This window comes from Corvus hawaiiensis, chromosome 1 (genome assembly GCF_020740725.1).
Source record: "Corvus hawaiiensis isolate bCorHaw1 chromosome 1, bCorHaw1.pri.cur, whole genome shotgun sequence".
Classification (NCBI taxonomy): domain Eukaryota; kingdom Metazoa; phylum Chordata; class Aves; order Passeriformes; family Corvidae; genus Corvus; species Corvus hawaiiensis.
Genome location: NC_063213.1, coordinates 61,747,609 through 61,768,702, shown reverse-complemented (window position 1 = coordinate 61,768,702; position 21,094 = coordinate 61,747,609). Strand labels below are relative to the sequence as shown.

At 38.0% G+C, this 21,094-nt stretch overlaps 1 protein-coding gene across 6 annotated transcripts in view; it reads left to right on the top strand.

Annotated features, from left to right (window-relative positions):
* LOC125327872 overlaps positions 1-21,094 on the top strand; it is a 294,758-nt gene that overhangs the window by 265,075 nt on the left and 8,589 nt on the right. For all 6 annotated transcript variants that reach the window (XR_007204430.1, XR_007204429.1, XR_007204428.1 and 3 more), the window contains one exon: positions 77-18,806. The gene's annotated coding sequence lies outside the window, so the exon portion shown is untranslated. The remainder of the gene's footprint in view (positions 1-76; positions 18,807-21,094) is intronic.

The following is a 21,094-nucleotide window of genomic DNA, read 5'->3' as shown; positions in this document are numbered from 1 at the left end:
AGTGAGTTTTGGATTTTTTAAAATTTAATGAAAACATTTTATTTTGGTTTTTTTTTAATTTTTTTTTTTTTTTAAGAATAAGGTGTATTGTGGATAAAGAAGTTACTGAAGAAATTCTCCTAATATTGTCCACTTGGTTGGAAGAAGTTTGCGCAGGCATTCAGTAATGCATTAACCATCCACAGGAAGATATAATGAAAAGTCTTCATAAATTACTGAGTAGTTCTGTTGAAGATCAGAAAGTTTCTTCAGCTTCTTTTCACAAATATAAGCTTACCTGTGTGACCCTGCAAAGTCTTTTCACCATTACTGCAATCTGTCAGTGTGTGTAGTGACAGGGCTGGTAAGAAGATAAAAGCTTGGATTTCAGTTTCCTACTTTTTTTTTGATGTGTTTAATACATGTATTAAAAAACAATCAGGTAACTTAGAAGTTTAAGTGTCAAGTTGGTCATAACTGTGAAGCTGCTTACACTTGGCTCTCTTAAAACTAGATCTGACTTACTTTGGTATTCTTAAAAGATCTGTTTGAAATCTGGCACCTGAAAATATAAGAAAATATCTAACATAACATTAAGACACACTGTAATTCAGAATGGTGTCCTTCTCTAGGCTTCAAAAGGCAGGTCAAACCTCTCTTTCATCTAAAATTTTAATTGCAGGCTGTTTTAAATAAACTTCCTGGACACAGAAGATACTGGAACTTTGATGTATTTTGATGTATGCACCACGGGATAATTGTACTATTTCTGAATGCTATTTGGTTGTATTATCTATGACAAGTATGCTGTTTCCCTTGTCTCTGTTTATAATCTTAGCAGTGTGTTTTTATCATAGAAAGAGGATATGCTTTTCTCTTAGTATAAGCAAGAAAACCCAAGAAAAATAATCCAAATTTGACATGGATCCCCTTAGAACTTGAGGAAATATTATGCATGCCCTCTTAATGAGGGGTAAAAAATGACATTTATTTTGCTTAGGAAAAAAATGTGGAATATTAGATCTCGTTTTGGAAATTTAGGCTTTGGGCTGTCATGCCTAGGAGGGTGCGAATTTTGTGTTGTGTGTAGAACTGGACACCACTTTGAATTAATTCTTGACTGGCTGAGCGTGTTCTGTCCACTATCTAAACCATAGCAGAAATCTATTTCAGTTTGGTGTCAAGCAGGGTCTATTTGAATGAGCAGATTTTAAAAGAGAGAGAGAAAAAAATTAAACATATTAAATGACAGAGTAGCAAAATCATTTGCTGGAAATGAATGAGTGCCCATCTTAGAAAGAATGAAGGAAACTTCCAAACCAATGAAACTAAGATATTTTTATTTAAAGTCTAGCATGTATGTAAGAGCTTAATTGACATGCCTTGTTATTTACTCTGAGAATCTCTTCTGAAATTATTGTGTTACTCCTGTCAAGGTACTAGTTCCCTCCAGACAGAGGACCATATGACTTGCACAACAAACACTATGTATTGCCCGATAGACGCTTCATGGAGAAGTAAAACATGTTAATGTCATCCTTTCCTGCCTACAGGCCTTAAAACTTATTTAGAGGAGAAAGCCCAGCTGCTTTTTTTCCCAAAGAGCATCAGTGTTTTTATTACTGGCGACGTGACTCAGCTCTAATACCAGTGACCTAGATCCTTGCCATAATGGGCGTTATCTCAATAGTCATAGCGCAGTCATTTGAATGCTTCAGTTTTGCACAAGTGAGACCAAATACAGAGAGATTATACAATAGCAAGCAGATCCCTAATAGTCAGAACTGCTGTGCTCTATTGACATATGGCTTGCGAGAGACAGTTTAAATATTATCAGTGGCTTTTCAAGTTTTGAGTAGATAGGGCATAATGTAAGTGGTAGGGATGAGATAGTGAAGTTATGGATTTCACAATTGCTTAGCTTAAATGAGACTATTTCCAGCAGCAATTGACATTTATTATAATAAGAAAAAAGACAGGTAGAACATGACAGACAGACTGCCTGGTCATCTTTTGGCAGAAGGATGGCATTTTGATCCATTCCTTGTTGACTGGCATAATACACTTTTACTCACCTGCTGATTGCTGCTTTCAGTACTGACTTGATCTCAAGCTTATTTTGACAGAAAAATGTGTCTGTTTTGACAAAAGTGCACTTTCACAAGGCATTTGTGGCCAACACAATACTTGTAGGAGTGTGAAGATTGCCAGATGACTTCAGGTGTAGCCAGCAAACACTGACCAGCATGTTGTCCCTCAGTGAGCTATTCAGCTTCCTAAAGTTACACATGCACCAGAAAAACTTTGATGGCTCAGGGATTAAATTACTTTCATTTCTTTCTTTCACCCTCTCTTTCTTCCCTTTTCCTCTCCACCCTCCATCTGGCCTTCCAAGGAATGTATATTGACTTTTTGCCCTAGATTGTCACTGAGACAATGATAAACAGACTTTCTGTGTGGCATTGTTTTGTAAAGGCCAGATTTTTTATATCCTTTTTCTAAGTGCTCTCAGGTTTTGATCATTTAGGTTAAATACTTTCAGAGATAGCATCTCAATGTTTTAAGGTGCTTGAATAGTTGCACTAATTTAAGATTTTATAAATAATTACTATATTGCATAAAAAAATGCCTACCTTTTGACTGAGTTAGGACTGCATCTAAAGGACTGAAAATAGATCCATCAGTGCCTAAGGGCTTTAAGTTGAGTCTTTACATGAATTCATGGATGAGTTTACTTGGAAAACATTGACCGGCACTGGAAAACAGAACCTGGACAAAATTAACAGCAAATCTTCTCAGCAAAGTAGATCTGTTGACTGTCAGCTGCCCTAGATTTTAAGAGTGCAAAACCGCTCAGACTGTTGCTGAGCATCAGTGGCTCAGAGAGTTGGGGAAATTAGCCTCTGGTTGTGAGCATAATTGGATTCCATTTGGAGAACTTTCAAAGTTTTAATATTTTAAATATTTGAGTGAAGGAAAAGTGGTTTGTTTTCATTGCTGTGTCTGTAGGGCTGGAGGGTATTTTCGTTTTCTGGTTTTAATGCCTAATTCTCCTCAGAAGATCTTAGCATACATGCTGCTTTATAAAGGCCACCTTTTGTAGTCCTTAGGGAAGCACCTACCTCCATCCCCCCTTTTCCTTGTTGGAACACCCTGTAAGTTGGACAATAGAAGCTGGTACAGTGAGAGCAGTGACTCCAAATGCAGAAACAGATATCACCTCCAAACCTGCCAAAAGCACATGTCCTGCTTCAGCAGCCCTCCTTTTTATCATAGTAAAGTTTCAGTAAGGCTTGAGAGTATCGGAAAAGTAAAACCAGGATTATTAAAAAAAAAAAAGCCATAAAAAACTCCCACTACTTCCTTTTGAGATTCTTTAATATTTCCTGCATGTCTGTAGAGGGCTTGTATTTGTGGCAGTAAGTCTATTTTAATCTCAGATATAGGGCAAAAAAAAAGTTTTATTTTTTGTTTTTAACCTAAAGTGAGTTAATGAGAGATCTCGCTTTCTTACAGACCCCAAACCAATACAGATAATAATTCTCATCCTCTTTGATTACTATTTCCATTACTTCATGAATACCTGGTAATGATCCTTCAATCCTACATTTGCATGGACCACTACCCATTCCTCATACACTCCAAAAGATGTCCATCAGGACAAACATATTAATTAGGCAGAATTGTGTAAGCTTTTTTTCCAGAACCACTAGGGCCAGTTAGTCATAAGATATTATATGACAAAATTTTGTAAGTTAAAAAGCATATCCTCAATCATTCTTTCTCAGAAAAAGAGAGGCTTTAAATACAAAGAGGAATTAGATTTCCTGAGATCCAGAACCAAAACATTCCATTTAGAAGTAACACAGATTCCTGCAATTAATAATCTAACTGAAAAGGCTTATATACACGTGGATGTGCATGTATGTGTATGCATCTTTATCTGTCCCTGCATTTCCTAGAAGTTGGTTTAGGAGTTCAGACTGGAACAAATCTGGCTGTTAGAGCTCCTCTGTTTTGTGAGGCATTGAAAGGCCACAAATGCTAATCAACATAGGTAAAACAAATCAACACTTCATTGATCACAAAAGATTTCAGATTTGATGTGACATGTAGGGGTAGAAGAGCTGCATCCATTTAGGTGTCAGTGAGGCTATAAAGTCCAGAGCACAAATGTACTGCAAGGGAGAAGGAACGAAAAACCACTTGTGTGCATAACATTCAAAAGGACAAGTGAGGGATCCAGAAGGAAATATGAAGAAGAGAACCATGAAAAATGTTTACGGTCCTGAAAAAGGATTAAAATGAATGTTCAGAATAATGCATTTTCCTAGTTACACAATACAAACAGCACGGGAATTTTGAAAATTGATTCCTAGGTATGTGGAAACTATTCCTGATTACGTTAACTCATGCTATGTGGCTTAAATGAGGCTGTGATAGAAATGCAGTCTGTGTCAGAGGAGAGCATTTAATTATGTAAATCTGATTAAAAGCTACTGCATTGCAACAATGAAAATAACTAAAACATCAGTTAAAAAAAAAAAAGAATAATTTTTAAGTGCTGAAGATGTCAGGGTTAATTATTTGATTTTAAGGTTGAATTCCAAGTGCACTCCATCATTCATATTTCCTTTTTATGGAGAGTTTGTTGAAAAAAATCAGAGAGGGGAGGAAATATAAGGGGGTAAAATTGGTGTTTCTAGAAGATCCCATAAAATTGTGTACTTTTTTTCTACTTGAAATTGATCTGCCTTGACATACAAGAGGTATTAAATTTTATTTCTGGACTTCTGACTCTATACTTCCAGTATAAAATTTTACATTCAGTATTCTCTCCAGACCTACATAAATGCATTTCTCTTTACCCATCACCGTACATAGAACAATGAACGATGATTAGACTGACAGAGCATCACTGTTTGCTCAGCAACAACGCCCATCCACCCCAAACCCTTTCTTTACTTTGTATCATCTTCCCTCTTGAACACGGTAATACCCTTTTCTAAAAACAAGTAAGTTCTGTGATCACTTTTGAGTAGAGATTTGCTTCAATTTAGTATTTTGATTTGAAATTAAAGGATGTTTCTTCAGTCAAATTTCTTTTTCTTTGGGAGAATAGGTGAAGATTCCTCTGATCAAAGTTTGTGAGGCAGACTGACTTCATGATGAAGCTGCTGATCTTGGAGAAAAAGTGCCTGCTGGCAGAAATGGACCTAAGCAATTCTTTCAACAGTCTACAGGCACCTTAACTTCTGTAGATAAAACCAAGCTTTTCCAATGTTACTAGATGTAAGAGAAATGAGGTGATCTCATTTATTTTCAGTCAAATGAATGAACTGTGCTCTTACGCATATCTCAGTATGCTGGTTTTAGCCAAGATTTCACTCATATAAGTAGAAACCTAAAGAGGAATTTGGGCTATTTGTGACATTGAGCCAAATTCCTTTCTGACTGTCCTCTGGAATAATTTTTGCTGCTTTTGCACCTCGTTCCCCATTCCTGATTGCTATCAGGTAGACAATTCCTCTTTTTTTTTTCTTCAGACTCTTTAATTTTTACCAACACAAATTCAAGCCCTTTTTAGCAGATATTTTTTCTGATTTTTCCAGCCAAAGAAGGATCTAAAGCAAACAAAAAAAGAAATCATTGACACAGAACAAGTTGTGGAATTTGCTGCAGCTGGCAATTTTGGAAAACCAATGTATAAGATTTTAAAGTAAGAATATCCAGGTTTGTACAGAACAGGCCCACAGTAATGTTCAGTGTGATGGTTGCATTCACTATGCACTCCAGAATGTTCAACACCTCATATCTACAGAGGACCTGAGAATAAGAGAGCTGCCTGTCTCTAATGGCCTCTTCCCAATCATGTCCCACTTGCCATTTTTAGAAACATGACAATGGACCAGATATTTGTTTAGAGCAGACCAATGCTTCAGATCCTGTGTAAAGCTTTCCTTCTCCCCTCAAGGTCCAAACTTGCCTGCACTGCGTTGCCAGTGTCCAGTTTATGCTGGAAGTTTTTTATGGCAGAGGTAATACCTTCTTTTTCATATCTACCTTGCATGTAAAGTTGAGGTCATAGATAAACATGACACCACATACAACGAAAAGAACAGTTCTGGGATCGTGTAAGTGAGAAGCAGGATGCATTCTCTGACATTTGTTTGTGGTTTACATCATCTGTGTTTACATCATCTATTTGTAGGGATTTCCAATTTTTCTCAAGGTAGACTGAAATGGAAGATCTTTTTGTGACAGTCTGAGATGCTTTTCTTATGTAGATGACTTTTTCAAGTCTAATGTTTAATTCTGGATTGGGAAGTGGTTTCTGCAGCTTAGAAAAAACCAAGTGAAACTTGGGTAATTTTTTTGCCTTTAACATATGCTGACATGGATATGTCTCAAAAATAGAGAGGAAATAAAGGATCTATCATCAACAAACTCAAGGACTGCAGCCTGGAAAATTCTTATTTTCAATGTGTTCTGTTGATAATGGAATGTCTTACCAGTAGAGAGCAAAAGCAAAATGATGAACACCTGTTTTACTGGAATACTTTTAAATAAAAAAATCTAGTATTAAGTTGTCTAAATATTAATTATTGTATGTTTGCACAGATATTAAGGTATGCATGCATTTCAGGAGGACCACTCATGGACGTTATCTGAAGGGCTGACAGGCTAATATTGCAGAGTGACTGAACTGAGAATGGTTTTATTGTAGTTGTTGAAGTTCAGTGTACAGAACTGGCTTTGGGTCCAGGCAGAGGACAGGTGGAAGACAACTTGGTAAACTGCACGTTAGACAACTGATATATAAAGGATATGCAGGAGGGCAACCATGCTGAAACTGCTGAAATTAGCCTTCAGACAGGGACTCCTTAAATGCCAGGGGAAGTTTCGAACATGGGTGTTACTGGTATTAATATAGTATGTTCTACTGTCTTGAGCTTATGATGGCAGTGCCTTACCTGTGAGATGTGGAAAATGACTCCACCACCCATGTGCTTGTAGCACAGTGACTTGCAACATGCCAAGCTGCCACTCTTTTGTAAGTGAGAAGTATCATTAAATGTGGTGAGCCAGTTTTCCTCCTATAGGTTCTTGGAGTAGCAGCTACAAATTCTGTTCTTGTGTAGTGTGGGTGTGCAAAGGGGAGTGACACTCTTTAACAACAAATGTACCAATGCTCACCAAGGGCTGTATAAAGATTTGGTTTTTTTGACTTAGAAGTCATTTGCAGAACTTCAACCTGGATTACTTGAAATAATAGAGCTGTCACCAATGAAATATTTTGTAAAAGCAAGTGCAAATTGCACCCTTTTCAAGAGCCTGCTGGGTAATAGCAGAAACAGAACAATAGAAATGAGGCAGACCAGTGAGAGGAAGCAAACATAAATCTAAGATGCTGAATTCTAGTGAGACAAGAGTAGCTTGCAGAGTAGCTCTTAATTTATCTCCTGTCTCCTTCCCCCAGTTTTTGCATTATTCTATAGGGAATCCCATTACTGATTTAGATCAATAGCAGGCTTCCCAAGGTATTTGTGCTCCTGTGTAACATCTTTGTTGGCAACAGGGATGGTAGGATTGAGTGTACCCTCTGCAAGTGTGCTGATGACAGCAAGCTGTTGATATTCTGCAGGAAAGGGATGCCATCCAGAGGGACCTTGGCAGGCTTTTAAGAGGTGGGTCTTTGCAAACCTCAGGAAGTTCAACAAGGCCAAAGAATAGCTCTCAAAGTGTTTGCAAGGTCCTTTGGTCGGAGCAATCCCAAGTACAAGTACAGGCTGGGTAGAGAACAGATTGAGAGCATCTGTGAGGAGGACTTTGGGGTGTTGGTCGATGAGAAGCTCAAGATGACCTGAGCTTCCAGCTCAGAAAACCAAGCCTGTCCTGGGCTGCACCAAAAGCAGTGTAACCAGCAGATCTAGAGAGGTGATCCTCCCACAATACTCTGCTCTTGTGGACCCTACCCGGAGTGCTGTGTTCATCTCTTTGGCCTCCAAAAAACCAGTTGGAGTGAGTCCAGAGGAGAGCCACAAGGACAATTGGAGGTCTGGATTACCTCTCCTAGAAGACAGGCTGAGAAAGTTGGGGATCTTCAGCCTGGAGAAGGCTCCAGGGAGACCTTATAGCAGCTTCCTAGTACCTAAAATGGGCCTACAAGAAAGTTGGAGGGGGACTTTTTACAAGAGCATGTAATGACAGGAAATGGAAATGAAGGAATAGCTCTCAAACTGTTCACAAGCTTTAGAAAAACTGTATAAGATTTTGCATATGGCTCAAGGAATTATTGATAGGTTTTCAGGCAATGTTATGATTCATAATTCCACTGTTGGAATGTCTAAGTTTGATTTTTGCTGCTTAGAATTATTTTGAAACAAGGGTGCTGTTAGGAACACCTCTTGTACAAGAGTCCTGAAGAAGGATGAATTTTATCCATTCTGAATGTCACAGAAAATCAGTTTCCGTCTTTTTCTGCCCTCAAAAATTCCTGGCTTCCTGGTAACTCTTAGGCTTAACCTTTTAATCACTTCACAGCATGTAGAGATGATGGGTATGGGTCTAGAATATTTCCCCGGCCCATAGGCATTTTCACAGTGCAGCTGTTGATCATGTGAACATATTCATGTTTCCTTCACAGCTGACACCCTGCAAATGTCTGGCATGCCTGGAAATGGCAAAAGTGTTCAGAGCAAAAGGAGCTTTCTTCTTATAGGGATGGCATGTCAGTTTTCTGGAGGGTTAGGGAATTTGAAGTGAAAATAAGGATTTCTTCAATTACATTAAGACAATACAGTCTATCAATGAATAAAAAGTGTTTTGTGCTAAAGTATGGGTCTAGGAATACAGACAACAGAAAACCAAGTAACTTTATTTTTATTCCCTTAGAAGTAAAGGATTTCAGAGCAATAAAGTTAAATGTTTCACAGATTTAAGATTTTTAGCTTGTCTCACCTCACTTTTTTTTTTTGTAAGAGATGCCTCTTTAAAACTCTGCCTCTTTTGCTGTGAAGTTTAATAAATTTTTGACAGCTGTCAGAGTAGGGATGTGCTGAGAATGCTGCCTATCACACTGACCAACTGTGTCACTGCTTCTTTGTTCTTCCATCTGTCTGTCTTTTTCTGTTTGTCATTTTTTGTCCCACTCTCTTACTACAAGTGCCTTTCAGACAAGTAGCATTTTTGCAAGGTGTTTCGTACAACATCTACACAATTGCTCCTGATGCATGTCATCCCCCTGTGTTTTTTCTATGTATTCAATTCTCTTTTCTAGCTAAAAAAATCCTACAAGGTAAAATTAGATCAACCCCCTGCAAAACCAAATATATGAAATCTCATATGAATGCAATTATAATTTTGACAAGAGTCTAAAATGTTTAAAGCAGAATCTCTGAGGCATTAACTTCTGTCAGTGCTTGCTTCTTCACTAAAGCAGAGCTCATGCCTTTATGCAAGGATTGAACAATCCAGTCAACTAATTAAGTATGCCTTCTGTCACTTTTTTGAACCCTTTCATTTGAGGGTGCATGAATGTTTCCCTCTGTAACCTAGTGAACCTAATATAAGACAGTGAATTGTCATTTGAGCTAATCTAACCATATTATTTTCTCTGTTTAAGGAAACAGGGCTACAAGGACACATTTATTGCATATCAAATTATTCAGGTCTTTTGTCTGCAGTGAAGCTCATTTTAACAAAAATCTGATAAAGGAATAAATATGTAATGATGAGTAAAATAATGCATACTGGATAGAGATGACATATCTAATTCTGATGTTAATGGACTTAGTATCAGAAGACAGACAATTATGCTTCTGTAATCTGCATTACATAAATCACCTGAAAGGATATGTTAGGCTTATATACCAGCAGAGTGGACAACTGTGTTCGAAGTTAAACCTTAGAACACATATCTGTTCCCACAATCTTCCTATCATTTCGTAGTATGTGATCCACAACCACCACTGAACTAGTGATCTTGCTCCATTTTTTTCCAACACGAAGGATCCAGTCTACTGTTGGATTTCTGCTTGCCCACTGCCTTGCTGAAGCCCACCCTTTTTGGTACTTTTCGCACCAGTTCTCTCTGGCTGCTCCAGGGGGTGAGATAACTGACTGCTTTGTGATTGCAGCCTATACCTACTTGAATTGCGAAGATGTGCCATCCTTCCTACCACTGCTCTGTGGATGTATTCTTATCCTGTTCTAATGAGGCTTTTAAAGATGAGATGAGCCTTAATATCTGGGAATAGTGTTTTCTAGAGTCGTGTAAGGCACATAAGTACATGGACAAATGGATTGACTCTACAGTGGATGTCTTGTTTTTAGAGCTATTGTCTTGGAAATAGTCCTTGATATTTCAAGCAGTATTTCCCCATTTCCTAGATATATTCTATTTGTCAGACACAACCCAGCTTCAAAATGGCCAGTTTCTAATCACTGTGGTGTGCTGTAGGACCCTAAATATGTAGGGAAATGGATTTTCACCATTTGAAAAAGTTTGTATTTTGCTAAAATATTTTTTAAAACCCAAACCAAACCCACAAGCAAAGAACCCAAACCCTACCACTCCCAGCTCCCACCAACTTTCAGTATGAGAAACAAAGCACAATTCTTCTCTTAAACTATGGCACAGTTCTTATCTTAAACTATGGGAGAATTTACATTTGTTTCTTGCACGTTGCAGTTTTAGAAAGGGAGAGAAGGGATGGTAGAGAAGTGTCAGTCTCTGAATAAAAATTCCTCTTTCATATATAAAAATTCATTGAGAATGAAACAGATAAATTTTATGAAGTCACTGTGAAGCAGAAAGAACAACTGCAAAGTAGCTGTGTAGAACATTAGTAGTGATTGTTTTGTTTCATTTTGATTAAAAATTTTTTAAACAAACAGCATGATGAGAGTACATAAAAAAAATATTTTACTGTAAATACTAACATGTTGGGACTGATCTATCTGTTGCTTGGCAGAGGGTAAAAACCCAAACGTATAATTTGGTATTTCAGTGCGAAATACCTTCATACCGGGACAATACCTTATATATTTTTATAAGAAAATATGTTAATTATTTAAGAAAATATATATTTATGCCTTCATATATATATATTTAAGGCATGAGATCTCGTCTCACATAAACTCTTGTTTGTATGTCCAATCCCATCTTTCTTAAATCATGCCATAGCTTTGAGGGAAAAACTGTATACAACGGAGAGTTTGGAGGTTTGAATAAGTCAGCAGTAATAAGACAGTTTAATATTGTGCATTAATGAACTAGAATGAAAATAAATGTCAGCTGAATAATGAAATATATATACAAATAAAAAATAATAATAGAAAGCAAACATCAGTAATTTGTACCCACACATCAATGCATGAAAGCGAATGAAGCAGAGAGGACAGCAATGCCCACAATGATATCCAGCAAAGAGTTACTGCTTCACACCACATTCTGAGAAGTCATTAGATAACATTGTGATTCAGTATCTTAGTCATTCCTTTCTGTACATTACCATAGCATGATCTGCTAAGCTTTAAAAGCAGTTCTTTTGTGTTTCTTTTTGTTCACTTCTTGCTATGTGTTCTATTTTGTATCAACGAGGATAGAACATTTCATACAGATTCATCTGGGGAAGGGCTGTTTTTCTTTAAGGGAATGGTCAGGTTGTCCAGGATTTTTGTGTTCACAGAAACAGGACTTCTCAGCTTGTGTCTGCATGAGATGAACTACACTGTGCATCTTTGTCTTCACCTTCACATGGGGTTGTTACCTTCACCTCTCTCTGTCACTAGCTTCCAGGCACATGTTGTCTCCTATCCACATGCATTCTATCATGTCTCATTCTTTGAATAAAACCCATGTTTGGAAGATGGGAAGTGAAGGCCAGGACTGAATTCTGTAGATACATATAGAGGAGGCACTCTTTATGCTCTTTATGCAGATTTACCCCTTCCTGCATTCAAATGGTTGTAGGAAGCAGCTGCCTTGATTTCTTCCATTTGTGCAAGGCTGTACCACATTCAGCTCCAACTTTATAGGAGCAGATTCTATCTCCTGCAGCAGGTGTAGCATGGATTCAGAAACAGGACCATGCAGTAGCTTGGATGGACTGCAGTTGGGTACTCCAAAATTAGTAACACTGTAAGAGATGGAACTTTGCCTCCAAATTTTCTGTTTTCCCTCTGGATTTACTGTGGTAAGAACTGCTGCTCTGTGGAAGAATTTGAATTAATCTCAGGGCATGGTGCTTTTCTTTAGGTGTCCTCTGTTTGGAAAAGGCCACTAAACCCTTCTAATGAAATAAGTGCATATCAGTATTTTCACACAAATACATTTCCAGAAGAGGTGTGTTTGCCATTCTACTGCTTAAGAAACCTCTTCAGTATCTATTAGCAAGTGTATAGACAGATTTAGAGTCAAGAACTGAATTTTCACAATTCGAACCTGGAGTTTCTTGATTAAAATGTATTTCAGTATAAAAGAAATCTGCAGTGACTGACCCAAAATGACTGCGTTTTTGAAAGCTTGATTTGCGTATCACCTAAACTTGCTTTTGTCTTTGCTTGCTTTTATGTGAGAGAATGGTTATCTTTGCACTATAGTTGCACAATTCCTTTATAGACTGCTCTTCTGTGACAAGTTAACATCGCTGCTACCAGCCCAACGGAGTGGCACAAGTTGAATCCCATGCTAATGTCTGGTGGGTATCAAGACGGAGGACAATCGCAGTGCAGAACCTCATATAAGTTGTGCATCCAGTCCTAGGATCCATATAAATCAGATTTTTTTGTAACTTTGCTTTGAACCTTCAAGGGAGCTACACAATATTTGGGTTATCTGTAGAATACATTGAGAGACAGAATATTAAATATTCTGAGGGAAGAATGATGATCCCCCCTTTACTCTGTTCTACACTGGCAAAGTGCTTTCTTCCCATGAATCATCTACTCTGTTTTACACCAATTTTCACTTAGCAGTCTATGGCCTGACCTCTGCTACTGAAACCTGTGACACAGTTAGCTGGTACAAGGCAATTTGGGATGCAAAGAACAAAACTTTCCTGCCTTCTGTGTTCAAGTAAGTCAGGTCACTGCCACTGCCAATAATGTTCTCCTATGTATTTTTTATACACATGAACATCATGCACTTGTATTGGCATTCCTTGGGAATTAAAATATGACATTGATTGTTTATGCCATATTGCATTAGCCATCCCACTGCGGTCAACAGGTGTATTCACACAAGGAAGGAATCCAGGTCTGAGCCTTTGATTCCTGTAGCATTCTTCTTTTAACCAAACCAAAATATTACTCTGTGCTTAGATTATGTTCAGTTGCAGCTGAGAGATGATCGTTTGTCTTTCAGATTCCATTCACATGACTCTTTTTTCATAACTGATATACGTTAATTTATGCTACATGCTCTCAGGACTATGTCATCTGAGAAGTAATATTTAGATAGCCAAATATCTGACACAAAAAGCATATGACTATCACACACACACATTTAAAAGTCCAAGAAATCACATCTCCCAGTTGCTCATATCTTTCACTGTTTGTGTTGGTTTACTTTCAGTAAATACAACTGCAGATCTTTGGCCTGTGTCACATGTCAACTAAGGATAAGAACCCTCAATACAGGAACTCAGTTTTCAAATGTAAATGAGGCAAATACCTGAATCTCAACAGTTTCCTTATATATCTTTGAACTACCAGATTATGCAGGTGTATCATCTGTATTATGAGGGGTAACTTGTACATACAAGAACCCATTTATGTCAATTAAACTATTTGTGTATGGAAGCTAAAATAAGTTTAGGGCATGCACTTTGGCATGTAGACACTTTGCCAGAGTAATTGATGGAGTGAATTGTGAATACCTCATCTAAGGACATTAAAATACAGAACTGCTAAAAGTCACTAAAGCAAAGGATTTTATATTTTTTTAAACTTTAAATATTTTGCTAGATTCTGACTATTTTATTCTGTGTGCTGTCTTGCTTAAACCCAATATAATAGAAAAACTATATTTTTATAATTTTTTTATTACATTACAAATGCTGGGAAAATTGTAATGAGCTAGAGTTTAGATTTTGAAGCATTTAACTACTCCATTTCCATCTGAATTAACATATAATGCCATCTTTAATTCTGTATTTATCACAGGAAATTTTTTGCTTGAAAGATATACTTCTGGGAATATATTAATTGTCCTGTGCCATAATATCACTTCTGAAAGGATTAAGTCCTTAAATATTAGAGTTCAGTAGGACTGTTCTTAATCTTTGCTGTAATAATAAATACTGAATGTCAGACCTTTTCAATGATCCAAATTGGAAACGTCGTTTATCTCACTAAAATGAAGGGAAGCTCCACATGTGTACATATGAAAGTAGGGAATTGTTATCCCAAATATAGCTTGCAAAGATAATTGGAAAGGATTAATTTACTTCATGTGGCTTTCAGGGATGTGAATAGTCTGCTGTGTTCCCAGGAAACAAAGAATTTGGAAGTCTTTTGCTGGTGCATAATTGTCTTCAAAGTTTGCATTCTCAGGTATTTTTAGGTGTACCTGTCCTTGAAAAGGTGATTCAACCCCAAACCTCAGGTTTTCCCTGTCGGAAGCTTCTTCATATTGCTCCAGACTCCTAACATGAAATTTTGAATATTAGAATATTTTGTCACCTCGTTTATAATATTCGTGGAATAGAATTTCTTTCAATAAGTTACACATGCGTATATCTGTACATGTATAAATATTGATACATACCAAGTTTTGGAAGACTCTGTCAATAGAATTAGGCCATGTTATGTTTGTGTTCTAGCAGGTACAGTTTGAGTCTCAGACAGAGAGGCTTTTATCAGTCCTGTGTGGGAAGCTGGTTAATCAAGCTTCTGTACTTTTCATCTGCACCCACAGTTTTACCTGAGTTGCATTTCCCTTGCTTAGATTCCTCCTACTTATGTAAAGCCTCCGGCTCAGCAGTCTGACATTGACCTCTTTGTTCATGGCCATTTACTTTCCTCTGCATGGCAGTTCCGTAGAGGTACTGTGCAAGCAATTCCCTTTCCAGCATATTGCCAGCTGGAAAGAGCTGACATGAACCTTCTAGGAAAGTTGTGATATGGTGTAATATCCACATTCACCTGCAGCCATCAATTTTAAGGCGTTATCTCTGAAAAGCAGAGGGGATTGAGTGGATGTGCTGTAAAGGAATCAATGGAATATCCACTTTAATGCTCTCCTGAGAATGAAGGCATGGTCTGCAGAAATCCATTCCGGCAAATGTGCTAATGCCATGGTGTTTGTGTCCTGGACCTCCTGTGAGGTGAGACCCTGCAGGGTCTCTGTGGTCTGCTGTTGAGTCCCCTCTCAACAAAGAGGTTCTCTAGAAACAAAATCTCCAGGACCTGTATATAGACATGTAGCTTCAGGGAGCAAATGGAGTCCCAGAATTCCATTTGGAAACTGTTCATCTCTAGGGTTGCAAGAATATCCAGTGGTGTGGGAACATCTACTGGTCTGGTTAATACCAAAGTACCAGCATTCAGCTTTTACAGATACAGATCAGATCTGCATTTCTCCCTTCATTATCGCTGCATGGGAATTTGCTTGAATGTAGAGAGTAGGTTGCTTATCAGCTGATATGGTGGGACAAGGAGTCAGCCTCAGCTGCAGACTCAAGAAACCATGAAATAGATGAGTTTCATATATGATTTTGTGAGGCAGTATAAAAAAAATTGTCAGCTACACAAGAGTGGCTATAGGGCAGTGAAAGAAAGTCTTTCCACCTATGAACACTTATAAAACATCAGTAGGTGATTTAAAATATTTTTCAGTATGAAAATATAATTTGGATAGTATACTAATTAATTTAATTACTTAAGTATTATTTATTAAATGCTGTCATGTATGATATTTACTCTGGTTTAGTTGTGCAGATTTCGTAATCAATGGATTGGTGTATTGTAGAGCCCTATCTTAATCTGAAAGCTCAAGAATTAAAACATTGTATCTTTTCACTCATTGAACACAGGAGGTTGTTAGGCAGCCAATTTTGAGGAAATGCAGGTAACGTTGTTTGGAAAATCTTAGGTGATGCAAGGCCTACACTCATTCACAAAAAAATGGCTTCACAGTGGATGAGAAGTGCCTCAAATCCTCAGAAATCAAATCACCAAGTGCTAGTTGTATGCCAGGCCTGTGTTTTACTGTGCCATCAGCAAGCCACACTATTCTGTGGAAAACTGACTGCTGCCTCTTGCTCACTGTAGAGGCTGCACCTGTTCCTTCGCTCCTGTGGCCACTCCTGATCTTCTCCTCCTAAGTGCCACTCTACAAGGCTGGACACTACCCCTCCATGTTTGTTGTCAATGCGCATGACTAAAGTGGCATTTTCATATTCGAGTGCAGTCGAGGCCCCTTAAAGCAGAGGGTTGCAAGTGTGAGAGAGAGATATGTTATTCCCTAATGGCTTATTACCATTCCATTTGCAATTCAGATCAGCTCTAAATTGACTGAAATTTTTAAACACATAGCAGGCAGTTTAAACTAATGATTGTCTGGAGGTTCACATCTGACACGAGCTAAGCTTCTGCTCAAAACAAATTGCAAATAATTCCTTCCTTAGAGTCAAAATGTCACTTTTTTACACGGTGCATTGTTGCCAGATTTTGTCAGTTTTGTGAAAAGAAAAGCCACACCGAACCCCACAAAAAAACTGCTGAATGTTCTGAATTAGACAGCCGTGTGGCGCTGGGGTTGCTCCCCACCCCCCTTATTTACAGTAATGTATATGTGTGCGTGGATCCCTGTAGCCTGATGGAAAATCCTTCCAGCTCCAGCTCCCAACACCCTCAGCCTGCACCACATGCCCCCAGGGCCTGAGCTTTCAAACAACCCTTGCAGGGAGTGGGATGCCTTGGCCACCAGCATCTCTGTACCTATAGCTGCCAGGGTGAATGACCGACTCCGCTTCATCCCAGGCATTCTGCCTTGGCTGCCTCCCTGTTGTCAGCTTGCCTAGGCCCAACAGCCACGGTCCTGGAAGTAGGGGTGCCATGGGTGGCTGTGGTGTATCACAGCGATGATGAACACTGCACAGACTGGGCGCTGTGTACCCTGACGGACAGTGCTGAGCCTTCTGCACTTCCATGAAAAATGCCAGGTGCTGGCACAGAGTTGCTTTCTTCAGTCCCTGGACATGTAGTAAAATGGGCTTAATCCTTCATTGTTTCCATTTTTCAGTACCTTGCAATGGCTGCTTAAAGCAGTATTTCAGAATTGGAGTTTAATTCCATCAAGATTTCAAAGTCCATAGGTTTGATGATGATAAAAAGGGAAGCTCTTTAAAAATAGCCAGTGGGGTGGAAATGGTGTGTTCAGTTTGTGATTGAAATTGAGTTTCCCTTGAAAGAAATAACCCATCTGAAGGGACTTGCTGGAGAAATTTAAATAACTTGCAACCCCATATAACTAAATGCACATAGGGAAGTATCTGCTAATTTCTGAAGAGAAAGAGCTTATCTAGAGAGAAAACTAAAATCCATTTTTCTTTGATGGAATCCTTGTATATTTCTGCTTTGTAGATGCTATCAAAGGAATAAGGTTTGGGACAGTCTTTTTCACCCACAGTGTTACTGGATCTGTTATGTTTGTTGGATGTTACTTGAATGCCTGTATTACTTAGCTGAATTGTGGCTACTTTCAGACTCCAGGAAAAGGTTTGTTTTTCAAAAATTATGACAATGAACCCTCTTATATTCATCACAGTTGTTGTTCAGTTGCTGTTTATGTTTTCATCTTGAACTGTGTATTGATAAACTTTGTACAATATTGCATGTCTCAAAAGCTTTTGCATAGTACATGGTCATGCTTAATGTTTTTTCAATCTCTTTTCCCATTGAGAAATATTCCTTGAACTGTTGTTAAAATGGTGTTTTGATGGAAATTTTCTCATGAGAGAAAGTATGGTGAAATGACATGCTTCTTATGCACTAAAATTGTAATTTCACTGAAAATTTTCATTTTCTTGCTGAAAAATGTAAATCCAGAATGGATTTCAATCTATGCATGGTAAGAAATCCTGAAACATCATTTGATTGTCTTGATTAAGAATGTCTCTGTGAGGAAGTAAAAGTTGAAACCAAATCAAAGGACTTTTCTTTGCTAAAAGTCAACTTTCCTACTACATGTTCATTACATGTAAAAAATTGCATTTCGGGGTTTTTTTTTTAAAAGGAGAGGGTAAACATAAAAAAACGCATTTCTTCAGATTTTCTTAACTTTGTGATCTTTTTGGGAATATCTACCTGCTTGAAACTAGCTCTAGGAAAGAGGTGCATATGTGTTACATTTTCCTTATGCCTTCAATATGTACAGTTGAAATGTGATATACTTTGCAGTTAACAAAAACCAGCAACAACAAAGAAGAGGATCAGCTTACGGATTATGTATATGGATTAGTATAAAATAAGTTTCTGCTTTCAAAATAACCTTATAAGTGCCACCTCCTTCCACTATATAAATCTATTTTGTTGGAGAGTAAATTTAAATTCAGTTTGCCCAGCTGCAATTAAGTATATATAATAGAAGTATTGCTGATTGATTTTAAGGTTAGAACTCAAACAAAAACTATCTTTCATCTCTGAGGCATTAAAAACCATTTTTCATCTTTTGATTTGCTGGAGGGAAGGAATGCCATCCAGAAGGACCTTGATAGGCTTGCAGAGTGAGCCTATGCAAACCTCAGGAAGTTCAACAAGTCCAAGTGCAAAGTCCTGCTCCTGGGTCATGGCAATCCCCAGCATCAATTCAGCCTGGGGTAAGAATGGATTTAGGACAGCCCTGTATAGAAGGACTTGGGGATACTGGCGGTTAAAAAATTGAGTATGAGCCGGCAATGTGCACTTATAACGTAGGAAGTCAATCACACTCTGCATCAAAGGAAGTTTGGCCATCAGGTTGAGAGAGGCAATTCCGTCCACTCTACTCTGTTCCAGATGCCACCTGGATGACTGTGTCCAGTTTTTGGGTGCCCAATACAACTACTGTTAGAGCAGATCCAAAAGAGGGTCACAAAAATTATCTGATGGCTGGAACACCTCTCCTGTGAAGAAAGGCTGGGAAAGGTGGGGCAGAAGGTTTCAGGGAGAAGGTATTGTCACCTTTCCGTATATAAACAGGATGTCTTGTCCTGTAGTGACAACAGTTTTAGACTGAAAGAGGGTAGATTTAGATTGGATAAAAGGAGTAAATTTCTTAAAAATGGGGTGGTGGGATGCTGAAATGTTGCTCAGAGAAGTTCTGGATGCTCCATTATCACAAGTGTTCAAGGTCAGGTTGAATGGGGCATTGAGCAACCTGCTCTAGAGAATGTCCCAGTCCATTGCAGGGGGCTTTGACAAGATGATCTTTAAGGTCCCTTCCAACCCAGACCATTTAGCGATTCTATGATTCAGTGCATGCTTTGGAGGTGTTTCTTTACTACTTCTCTAAAACCTGTAGTATGGGTAAAAGACAGTAACACTACCATTCTACAGCTTTGCTCTGCTCTTTGCCCCTAGTTAGATTTATGCCATGACAATAAAATATATATTACCCTTAATTTACACCAAGACAGGATTCATAATCCATTTGATAAAAAGGCTATACCAGTTATGGCATGGCTTGATATCAGGGTGATGTGCACAGTATAAATAATTGCATAGGAAATTTTTTTCCCTCACAGCAATGATGTAGCTTTTTTTTTTTCCTGAGTTATGACATGCACAAGGAGGATTGCGTAGCAGACCAAAAAGATCTTGTGAAGCAATCCTACTATCTAACACTGTATTAAAAGCTTCAACACTTGTTTTGGTGTTAGTTTCTTTGTCTTATATTCATCTAAACATTACTTTCACTTAGATGGAATCTCAAGTGAAAATAAAAATAAATGGGTATCCTAACCTTCTTGAAAACCATTTCTGATGCTTTTGCTTTACATTTTTCATGGTGCCATACATGAAAAGCTTGTCTCTCAATAAACTCAGTCTGTGCATTGCACTTTCTTCCATCTCATGGCCCTTGAGAGACTATGAGAGTATTTTCTAACACCATGAAGTATTTTCTAGTATGAGATGATAAAGAACAGAATCCTTTATATTTTCTCACTTTGATGCGACAGGGACACAGAGAACAAATTCCTTGCAAATAACACAAAAAACACTTTAAAGAAATGCTGAGCTGCTTATTACATTAGCATTGACATGAGGACCCATGGTCTCTATTGCATGGGCCTCATGAAGATACCATGCAAATCCAATCAATTCAAGTATCTTTTGTCATATTAAGTTACAGTACATGTGCTGTAGATCCAGGATGTTGAAGCATCCAAAAGACTCTGAGGCTTTAGTTAGGCTTGGATAATCATCAAAAGCTTGGAAAGTTTTTTGCTCTATATGAACTATTTTTATCCATGAAATCAGGCTGGAAATCTCCCAAGACTGGGTCCTGGGGAAGATTATTGTTATTTCAATCATCTGGCTAAAGAAAGAGCCTATTGTCATGTGTGATTATTGGCCTAATCCTGCAAACCATGCACAATGTTTTCAAACATGAAGTCAGTAAAGGTAAGCACAATAATATCTATATATATTTCAGGAGCTATTTCTACCTTAGCAAAGGAGTGAAAACAATGGCAGAGAGACAAGTTAATGTTATGTACCACACTTTCGTCTTCTTTGAATTATAAATAAACAGAGCAGGACCTTGTTGGGAAGGGCTCCTTTTTTCTTCTGTCTTAATGTACAATAACAGTGACTTGGTTGATGAGTGTTGGTCTAGTAATTCTGATAATACTGTTAAATATATAGTATTCTTATTTGACACTGAAAGCTGAAGGGCGGTAGTCATCTTGATAGAGAAAAATACTCCATTAGTGAATGGGAATATTTTTAGAGTTAGTAATTTAGTGCACAAATCAATTCCTATTCACTGAGTGCACATGCGTGTTATCTATTCAATATTTGCAAAATCCTTTGCAACATGTGGTATATGGTACAAATGGTATGAGCTTTATGGCTTCTTTGATATGCTGGAGTGAGTGCTCTTAGCATTTTTGATGACTCACAC